We start from the raw sequence: 11,105 nt of genomic DNA, 5'->3' as shown, positions 1-11,105 counted from the left end.
GCACTTGTGGGTCCCAGGAGTCACTTATGGGTCCGGGGGGGCACTTAGGGGTCACTTAGGGGTCCCAAGGGTCACTTGTGGGTCCGGGAGGGGTCAATTGTGGGTCTGGGGGGGCACTTGGGGGTCCCGGGGGGGCACTTATGGGTCCCAGGGATCACTTGGGGGTCCCAGGGGTCACTTATGGGTCCGGGGGTGACACTTGGGGGTCCCGGGGGTCGGTTATGGGTCGGGGGGGGCACTTATGGGTCTGGGGAGGGCACTTGGGGGTCCGCGGGGGTCATTTATGGGTCCCAGAGACCACTTATGGGTCCGGTGGTGTCACTTGTGGGTCTGGGGGGGCACTTGTGGGTCCCCGGGGGTCACTTGGGGGTCCCGGGGATCACTTATGGTTCCGGGGGTCACTTAGGGGTCACTTAGGGTTCCCAGCGGTCACTTATGGGTCCGGGGGGTCACTTGTGGGTCCCAGGGGTCACTTATGGGTCCGGGAGGGTCAGTTAAGGGTTACTTAGGGGTCCCAGGGGGACACTTATGGGTCCGGGGGGTCACTTGTGGGTCAGAGGGGGACACGTGGGGGTCACTTAGGGGTCACTTAGGGGTCCCAGCGGTCACTTATGGGTCCGGGGGGTCACTTGTGGGTCCCAGGGGTCACTTATGGGTCCGGGAGGGTCAGTTAAGGGTTACTTAGGGGTCCCAGGGGGACACTTATGGGTGCGGGGGGTCACTTGTGGGTCTGGGGGGGCACTTGGGGGTCCCCGAGGGTCAGTTATGGGTCCGGGGGGTCACTTGTGGGTCCGGGGGGGCACTTGTGGGTCCCAGGGGGACACCTATGGGTCCGGGGGAGGAACACTTGGGGGTCCCGGGGGGGCACCTATGGGTCCGGGGGGTCACTTAGGGGTCACTTATTGGTCCCAGGGGGACACTTATGGGTCCGGTGGGGGACTCTTGGGGGTCCCAAGAGTCACTTATGGGTCCTGGGAGGGGTCTCTTGTGGGTCTGAGGGGGCACTTGGGGATCCGGGGGGGCACTTATGGGTCCGGGGGGGGGACCCTTGGGGGTCGTTGGGGTCGGTTGTGGGTCTGGGGGGCACTTGGGGGTCCCCGGGGGTCACTTATGGGTCCCAGAGAACACTTATGGGTCCGGGGGTGTCACTTGTGGGTCTGGGGGACACTTGGGGGTCCCAAGGGTCACTTGTGGGTCCGGGGGGGTCACTTAGGGGTCACTTAGGGGTCCCAGGAGGACACTTATGGGTCCGGGGGATCACTTGTGGGTCCAGGGGTCACTTATAGGTCCGGGGGGTCACTTGGGGGACTGGGGGGGGCACTTGTGGGTCCCAGGGGTCACTTGGGGGTCCCAAGGGTCACTTGTAGGTCCGGGGGGGTGTCACTTATGGGTCTGGGGGGGCAATTGGGGGTCCCAGGGGTCACTTATGGGTCACAGAGACAACTTATGGGTCCGGGGCGGTCACTTGTGGGTTTGGGGGGGCACTTGGGGGTCCCAGGGGTCACTTGTGGGTCCCGGGGGTCACTTAGGGGTCACTTAGGGGTCCCAGAGGGACACTTATGGGTCCGGGGGTGTCAGTTATGGGTCCGGGGGGTCACTTGTGGGTCCAGGGGTCACTTATGGGTCCGGGGGGTCACTTGTGGGACTGGGGGGGGCACTTGTGGGTCCCAGGGGTCACTTGGGGGTCCCAAGGGTCACTTGTGGGTCTCGGGTGGGGTCACTTGTGGGTCCGGGGGGGAACACTTGGGGGTCCCGAGGGGACACTTGTGGGTCCGGGGGGTCACTTGTGGGTCTGGGGGGCACTTGTGGGTCCGGGGGGGGACACTTGGGGGTCCGGGGGTCGGTCATGGGTGTGGGGGGGGACACTTGGGGGTCCCAAGATTCACTTATGGGTCCGGGGGGTCACTTGTGGGTCTGGGGGGACACTTGGGGGTCCCGGGGGTCGGTTATGGGTCTGGGGGAGCACTTGGGGGTCCGGGGGGCACTTATGGGTCCCAGGGATCACTTGGGAGTCCCAGGGGGACACTTATGGGTCCGGGGGTCACTTGTGGGTCTGGGAGGGCAATTGTGGGTCCCAGGGCTCACTTGTGGGTCCCGGGGGTCACTTAGTGGTCCCGGGGGGGTCACTTATGGGTCCCAGGGGTCACTTATGGGTCTGGGGGGGGCACTTGTGGGTCTGGGGTGGGCACTTGTGGGTCTGGGGGGGGGCACTTATGGGTCCCAGGGATTACTTGGGGGTCCCAGGGGTCCCTTATGGGTCCGGGAGGTCACTTATGGGTCACTTAGGGGTTCTGGGGAGTCACTTATGGGTCCCAGAGAGCACTTATGGGTCCCAAGGCTCACTTGTGGGTCCGGGGGGGTCACTTAGGGTCACTTAGGGGTCCCAGGGGGACACTTATTGGTCCGGGGGGTCACTTGTGGGTCTGAGGGGGGCACTTGTGGGTACCAGGGGTCACTTGTGTGTCCCGGGGGGGTCATTTGTGGGTCTGGGGTTGGCACTTGTGGGTCTGGGGGGCACTTGTGGGGTCCCAGGGGCCACTTATGGGGTCTGGGGGGGGTCACTTCGGGGGTCGCAAGAGTCACTTATGGGTCAGGGGGGCCACTTGTGGGTCCGGGGGGTCACTTGTGGGTCTGGGGGAGCACTTGTGGGTCCCAGGGGTCACTTGGGGGTCCCTGACGGTCACTTATGGGTCCGGGGGGGGGACACTTGGGGTCCCGGGGGTCGGTTTTGGTCTGGGGGGGCACTTATGGGTCCGGGGTGGGGGGGACACTTGGGGGTCTCGGGGGTCACTTATGGGTCCCAGAGACCACTTATGGGTCCTGGGGGGGTCACTTGTGGGTCTGGGGGAGGCACTTGTGGATCCGGGGGGGACTTGTGGGTCTGGGGGCGGGACTTGTGGGTCCCAGGGCTCACTTGGGGGTCCCAAGGGTCACTTGTGGGTCCGGGGGGGTCACTTAGGGGTCACTTGTGGGTCCCGGGGGTCACTTATGGGTCCGGGGGGTCACTTGTGGGTCCCGGGGGTCACTTATGGTCCGGGGGGGGTCACTTAGGGGTCACTTAGGGGTCCCAGGAGGACACTTATGGGTCCGGGGGGTCACTTGTGGGTCTGGGGGGACACTTGTGGGTCCCACAGTCACTTGTGGGTCCCAGGGGTCACTTGGGTGTCCAGGGGTTCACTTATGGGTCCGGGGGGTCACTTGTGGGTCAGAGGGGGACACGTAGGGGTCACTTAGGGGTCACTTAGGGGTCCCAGGGGTACACTTATGGGTGCGGGGGGTCACCTGTGGGTCTGGGGGGGCACTTGGGGGTCCCCGAGGATCACTTATGGGTCCGGGGGTGTCACTTGTGGGTCTGGGGGGGCACTTGTGGGTCCCAAGGGTCACTTGTGGGTCCGGGGGGGGTCACTTGTGGGTCCGGGGGGGCACTTGTGGGTCCCAGGGGGACACCTATGGGTCCGGGGGGAGGAACACTTGGGGGTCCCGGGGGGACACTTATGGGTCCGGTGGGTCACTTAGGGGTCACTTAAGGGTCCCAGGGGGACACTTATGGGTCCGGTGGGGGACACTTGGGGGTCCCAAGAGTCACTTATGGGTCCTGGGAGGGGTCTCTTGTGGGTCTGGGGGGGCACTTGGGGATCCCAGGGGTCCCTTATGGGTCCGGGGGCGGGAACACTTGTGGGTCCCGGGGGGTCGGTTATGGGTTCTGGGGGGGGCACTTGTGTGTACGGGGGGGGCACTTGTGGGTCTGGGGGGGGACACTTGTTGTCTCCCGGGGTCACTTATGGGTCCGGTGGGGCACTTGTGTGGTCCCAGTGGGACACTTATGGGTCCGGGGGGTCACTTAGGGGTTACTTAGGGGTCCCAGGGGTCACTTGTGGGGTCCGGTGGGGGTCAATTGTGGGTCTGGGGGGGCACTTGGGGGTCCCGGGTGTCACTTATGGGTCCGGGGGGGACACTTGGGGGTCCAGGGGGTCGGTTTTGGGTCGGGGGTGGGCACTTATGGGTCTGGGGAGGGCACTTGGGGGTCCCGGGGGTCACTTATGGGTCCGGGGGGTCACTTGTGGGTCCCAGGGGTCACTTATGGGTCCGGGAGGTCACTTAGGCATTCCGGGGGGTCACTTATGGGTCCCAGAGAGCACTTGGGGGTCCCAAGGGTCACTTATGGGTCCGGGGGGTCACTTATGGGTCCGGGGGGGGACACTTGAGGGTCCCGGGGGTCGGTTATGGGTCTGGGGGGGGCACTTATGGGTCCTCGGTGGTCACTTATGGGTCCGGGGGGGGGGGGAGACTTGGGGGTCCCGGGCGTCGGGTTATGGGTCTGGGGGGGGGGCACATTATGGGTCCCAGGGATCACTTGGGGGTCCCCAGGGGTCACTTATGGGGCCGAGGGGGTCACTTATGGGTCCGGGGCGTCACTTAGCGGTCCCGGGGGGGCACTTATGGGTCCCAGAGACCACTTATGGGTCCCAGGGGTCACTTATGGGTCCGGGGGGGGGTCACTTGTGGGTCTGGGGGAAGCACTTGGGGGTCCCCGGGGGTCCCTTATGGGTCCCAGAGACCACTTATGGGTCCCAGGGGTCACTTATGGGTCCGGGGGGTCACTTGGCGGTCCGGGGGTCACTTATGGGTACAGGGGGGGTCACTTGTGGGTCTGGGGGGGGCACTTGGGAGTCTCCGGGGGTCACTTATGGGTCCCAGAGACCACTTATGGGTCCGGGGGTGGGGGGTCACTTGTGAGTCTGCAGGGGCAGTTGTGGGTCCCAGGGGCCAATTGGGGGTCCAAGGGGTCACTTGTGGGTCTGGGGGGGGCACTTGTGGGTCCGGTGGGGGGGGGAGACTTGGGGGTCCCGGGCGTCGGTTATGGGTCTGGGGGGGGCACTTATGGGTCCCAGGGATCACTTGGGGGTCCCCGGGGGTCACTTATGGGGCCGAGGGGGTCACTTATGGGTCCGGGGCGTCACTTAGGGGTCCCGGGGGGCACTTATCCGTCCCAGAGACCACTTATGGGTCCCAGGGGTCACTTATGGGTCCGGGGGGGGGGGGGTCACTTAGGGCTCACTTAGGGCTCACTTAGGGGTCCCAGGGGTCACTTATGGGTCCGGGGGGGGGGTCACTTGTGGGTCTGGGGGAAGCACTTGGGGGTCCCCGGGGGTCCCTTATGGGTTCCAGAGACCACTTATGGGTCCCAGGGGTCACTTATGGGTCTGGGGGATCACTTGTCGGGGTCTACCCGTTTTGGCTGCAGGGAGGTGGGGGGTGACTTATGGGTCATTTGTGGGTCCGGGGGGTCACTTATGGGTTCCGGGGGGGTCACTTAGGGGTCACTTAGGGGTCCCAGGGGTCACTTATGGGTCCGGGGGGGGTCACTTATGGGTCCGGGGGGTCACTTGGCGGTCCCGGGGGTCACTTATGGGTACAGGGGGGGTCACTTGTGGGTCTGGGGGGGCACTTGGGAGTCTCCGGGGGTCACTTATGGGTCCCAGAGACCACTTATGGGTCCGGGAGTGGGGGTCACTTGTGGGTCTGCAGGGGCAGTTGTGGGTCCCAGGGGCCAACTGGGGGTCCAAGGGGTCACTTGTGGGTCTGGGGGGGGCACTTGTGGGTCCCAGGGGGTCACTTGTGGGTCCCGGGGATCACTTATGGTCCCGGGGGTCACTTAGGGGTCACTTAGGGGTCCCAGCGGTCACTTATGGGTCCCGGGGGTCACTTGTGGGTCCCAGGGGTCACTTATGGGTCCGGGAGGTCACTTAGGCGTTCCGGGGGGTCACTTATGGGTCCCAGAGAGCACTTGGGGGTCCCAAGGGTCACTTATGGGTCCGGGGGGGGACACTTGAGGGTCCCGGGGGTCGGTTATGGGTCTGGGGGGGTCACTTATGGGTCCGGGGGGGGGGGAGACTTGGGGGTCCCGGGCGTCGGTTATGGGTCTGGGGGGGGCATTTATGGGTCCCAGGGATCACTTGGGGGTCCCCGGGGGTCACTTATGGGGCCGATGGGGTCACTTATGGGTCCGGGGCGTCACTTAGGGGTCCCGGGGGGCACTTATGGGTCCCAGAGACCACTTAGGGGTCCCAGGGGTCACTTATGGGTCCCAGGGATCACTTGGGGGTCCCCGGGGGTCACTTATGGGGCCGAGGGGGTCACTTATGGGTCCGGGGGGTCACTTGGCGGTCCCGGGGGTCACTTATGGGTACAGGGGGGGTCACTTGTGGGTCTGGGGGGGCACTTGGGAGTCTGCGGGGGTCACTTATGGGTCCCAGAGACCACTTATGGGTCCGGGGGTGGGGGTCACTTGTGGGTCTGCAGGGGCAGTTGTGGGTCCCAGGGGCCAATTGGGGGTCCAAGGGGTCACTTATGGGTCTGGGGGGGGAACACTTGGGGGGTCCCGGGGGTCCGTTGTGGGTCTGGGGGGGCACTTGTGGGTCTGGGGGGGCACTTGTGAGTCCGGGGGTGCACTTGGGGGTCCCCGGGGGTCACTTATGGGTCCCAGAGACCACTTATGGGTCCCAGGGGACACTTATGGGTCGGGGGGGGACACTTGGGGATCCCGGTGGTCGGTTATGGGTCGGGGGGGGGGCACTTATGGGTCTGGGGGGGGCACTTCGGGGTCCCCGGGGGTCACTTATGGGTCCCAGAGAGGACTTATGGGTCCGGGAGGGGGTCACTTGTGGGTCTGGGTGGGTACTTGTGGGTCCCAGGGCTCACTTGTGGGTCCCCGATGGTCACATATGGGTCCGGGGTGGGTCACTTGGGGGTCCCGGGGGGTCGGTTATGGGTCTGGGGGGGCACTTGTGGGTCCGGGGGGGCACATATGGGTCCCAGGGATCAGTTGTGGGTCCCCGGGGGTCACTTATGGTTCGGGGGGGGACACTTGGGGGTCCCGGGGGTCACTTATGGGTCCCAGAGACCACTTATGGGTCCGGGGGGGGTCACTTGTGGGTCTTGGGGGTCGTTTATTTGTCTGGGGGGCACTTGTGGGTCCGGGGGGGACTTGTGGGTCTGGGGTCGGGACTTGTGGGTCCCAGGGCTCACTTGGGGGTCCCAAGGGTCACTTGTGGGTCCGGGGGGGTCACTTAGGGGTCACTTAGGGGTCTCAGGAGGACACTTATGGGTCCGGGGGGTCACTTGTGGGTCTGGGGGGGACACTTGTGGGTCCCAGAGTCACTTGTGGGTCCCAGGGGTCACTTATGGGTCCAAGGGCAGACAGACTTGGGGGTCCGGGGGTCGGTTATGGGTGTGGGGGGAGACACTTGGGGGTCCCAAGGGTCACTTGTGGGTCCGGGGGGTCACTTGGGTGGTCCCAAGAGTCATTTATGGGTCCGGGGGGGTCACTTAGGGGTCACTTAGGGGTCCCAGGGGGACACTTATGGGTCCGGGGGGTCACTTGTGGGACAGAGGGGGACACGTGGGGGTCACTTAGGGGTCACTTAGGGGTCCCAGGGGGACACTTATGGGTCCGGGGGGTCACTTGTGGGTCTGGGGGAGCACTTGTGGGTCCCAGGGGTCACTTGGGGGTCCCTGACGGTCACTTATGGGTCCGGGGGGGGGGGAACACTTGGGGGTCTCAGGGGGTCGGTTTTGGGTCCGGGGGGGCACTTATGGGTCCGGGGTGGGGGGACACTTGGGGGTCTCGGGGGTCACTTATGGGTCCCAGAGACCACTTATGGGTCCGGGGGGGGGTCACTTGTGGGTCTGGGGGATCGGTTATGGGTCTGGGGGGGAGCACTTGTGGGTCTGGGGGAGGCACTTGTGGGTCCGGGGGGGGACTTGTGGGTCTGGGGGCGGGACTTGTGGGTCCCAGGGCTCACTTGGGGGTCCCAAGGGTCACTTGTGGGTCCGGGGGGGGGGGGGGACACTTGTGGGTCCCAGAGACCACTTACGGGTCCCAGGGGTCACTTATGGGTCCAAGGGGGGACACACTTGGCGGTCCGGGGGTCGGTTATGGGTGTGGGGGGGGACACTTGGGGGTCCCAAGAGTCACTTATGGGTCCCAGAGAGCACTTGGGGGTCCCAAGGGTCACTTATGGGTCCGGGGGGGGACACTTGAGGGTCCCGGGGGTCGGTTATGGGTCTGGGGGGGGGCACTTATGGGTCCCAGGGATCACTTGGGGGTCCCCGGGGGTCACTTATGGGGCCGAGGGGGTCACTTATGGGTCCGGGGCGTCACTTAGCGGTCCCGGGGGGGCACTTATGGGTCCCAGAGACCACTTATGGGTCCCAGGGGTCACTTATGGGTCCGGGGGAGTTCACTTGTGGGTCTGGGGGGGCACTTGGGTGTCTCCGGGGGTCACTTATGGGTCCCAGAGACCACTTATGGGTCCGGGGGGGGTCACTTGTGGGTCTGGGGAGGCACTTGTGGGTCCCAGGGGGCACTTGTGCGTCCCCGGGGGTCACTTGTGGGTCCGGGGAGTCACTTATGGGTCCGGGGGGTCACTTGGCGGTCCCGGGGGTCACTTATGGGTACAGGGGGGGTCACTTGTGGGTCTGGGGGGGCACTTGGGAGTCTCCGGGGGTCACTTATGGGTCCCAGAGACCACTTATGGGTCCGGGGGTGGGGGTCACTTGTGGGTCTGCAGGGGCAGTTGTGGGTCCCAGGGGCCAATTGGGGGTCCCAGGGGTCACTTATGGGTCTGGGGGGGGAACACTTGGGGGTCCCGGGGGTCCGTTGTGGGTCTGGGTGGGCACTTGTGGGTCTGGGGGGGCACTTGTGAGTCCGGGGGTGCACTTGGGGGTCCCCGGGGGTCACTTATGGGTCCCAGAGACCACTTATGGGTCCCAGGGGTCACTTATGGGTCGGGGGGGGACACTTGGGGATCCCGGTGGTCGGTTATGGGTCGGGGGGGGGCACTTATGGGTCTGGGGGGGGCACTTCGGGGTCCCCGGGGGTCACTTATGGGTCCCAGAGAGGACTTATGGGTCCGGGGGGGGGTCACTTGTGGGTCTGGGTGGGTACTTGTGGGTCCCAGGGCTCACTTGTGGGTCCCCGATGGTCACATATGGGTCCGGGGTGGGTCACTTGGGGGTCCCGGGGGTCACTTGTGGGTCCGGGGGGTCACTTAGAGGTCACTTGTGGGTCCCGGGGGTCACTTACGGGTCCGGTGGGGGACACTTGGGGGTCCCAAGAGTCATTTATGGGTCCCGGGGGGGTCACTTAGGGGTCACTTAGGGGTCCCAGGGGGACACTTATGGGTCCGGGGGGTCACTTGTGGGTCAGAGGGGGACACGTGGGGGTCACTTAGGGGTCACTTAGGGGTCCCAGGGGTACACTTATGGGTGCGGGGGGTCACCTGTGGGTCTGGGGGGGCACTTGGGGGTCCCCCGAGGATCACTTATGGGTCCGGGGGTGTCACTTGTGGGTCTGGGGGGGCACTTGTGGGTCCCAAGGGTCACTTGTGGGTCCGGGGGGGGGTCACTTGTGGGTCCGGGGGGGCACTTGTGGGTCCCAGGGGGACACCTATGGGTCCGGGGGAGGAACACTTGGGGGTCCCGGGTGGACACTTATGGGTCCGGGGGGTCACTTATGGGTCATGGGGGGGACACTTGGGGGTCCCAGGGGTCGGTTATGGGTCCGGGGGGGGAGCACTTATGGGTCCGGGGGGTCTCTTATGGGTCCCAGGGGTCACTTGTGGGTCCGGGGGTGTCACTTGTGGGTCTGGGGGGTCCCTTATGGGGTGGGGGGGTCGCTTGGGGGTCCCGGGGGTCGGTTTTTGGGTGCGGGGAGGAGCACTTGTGGGTCTGGGGGGGGGCACTTATGGGTCCGGGGGGTCACTTAGGGGTCACTTAAGGGTCCCAGGGGGGACACTTATGGGTCCGGTGGGGGACACTTGGGGGTCCCAAGAGTCACTTATGGGTCCTGGGAGGGGTCTCTTGTGGGTCTGGGGGGGCACTTGGGGGTCCCCGGGGGTCACTTATGGGTCCCACAGACCACTTATGGGTCCGGGCGGGGTCACTTGTGGGTCTGGGGGACACTTGGGGTCCCGAGGGTCGGTTATGGGTCTGGGGGGCGTCACTTATGGGTCCGGGGGGTCACTTATGGGTCACTTGGTGGTCGGGGGGGCACTTATGGGTCCCAGGGATCACTTGGGGGTCCCAGAGAGCACTTATGGGTCCGGGGGTGTCACTTGTGGGTCTGGGGGGGCACTTGGGGGTCCCAGGGGTCACTTATGGCTCCGGGGGGTCACTTAGGGGTCACTTAGGGGTCCCAGGGGTCACTTGTGGGTCCGGGGGGGGTCAATTGTGGGTCTGGGGGGGCACTTGGGGGTCCCGGGGGTCACTTATGGGTCCGGGGGGGACACTTGGGGGTCCTGGGGGTCGGTTTTGGGTCGGGGGGGGGCACTTATGGGTCTGGGGAGGGCACCTGGGGGTCCCGGGGGTCACTTATGGGTCCGGGGGGTCACTTGTGGGTCCCAGGGGTCACTTATGGGTCCGGGAGGTCACTTAGGCATTCCGGGGGGTCACTTATGGGTCCCAGAGAGCACTTGGGGGTCCCAAGGGTCACTTATGGGTCCGGGGGGTCACTTATGGGTCCGGGGGGGGACACTTGAGGGTCCCGGGGGTCGGTTATGGGTCTGGGGGGGTCACTTATGGGTCCGGGGGGGGGGAGACTTGGGGGTCCCGGGCGTCGGTTATGGGTCTGGGGGTGTACTTATGGGTCCCAGGGATCACTTGGGGGTCCCCGTGGGTCACATATGGGACCGAGGGGGTCACTTATGGGTCCGGGGCGTCACTTAGTGGTCCCGGGGGGCACTTATGGGTCCCAGAGACCACTTATGGGTCCCAGGGGTCACTTACGGTTCCGGGGGGGGGTCACTTAGGGCTCACTTAGGGGTCCCAGGGGTCACTTATGGGTCCCAGAGACCACTTAGGGGTCCCAGGGGTCACTTATGGGTCCGGGGGGGGGTCACTTGTGGGTCTGGGGGAAGCACTTGGGGGTCCCCGGGGGTCCCTTATGGGTCCTAGAGACCACTTATGGGTCCCAGGGGTCACATATGGGTCCGGGGGGGGTCACTTATGGGTCCGGGGGGTCACTTGGCGGTCCCGGGGGTCACTTATGGGTACAGGGGGGGTCACTTGTGGGTCTGGGGGGGCACTTGGGAGTCTCCGGGGGT

This window comes from Opisthocomus hoazin, unplaced genomic scaffold (assembly GCF_030867145.1).
Source record: "Opisthocomus hoazin isolate bOpiHoa1 unplaced genomic scaffold, bOpiHoa1.hap1 HAP1_SCAFFOLD_78, whole genome shotgun sequence".
Classification (NCBI taxonomy): domain Eukaryota; kingdom Metazoa; phylum Chordata; class Aves; order Opisthocomiformes; family Opisthocomidae; genus Opisthocomus; species Opisthocomus hoazin.
The sequence above is the reverse complement of the archived record's forward strand: the minus strand, read 5'-3'. Positions refer to the sequence as shown.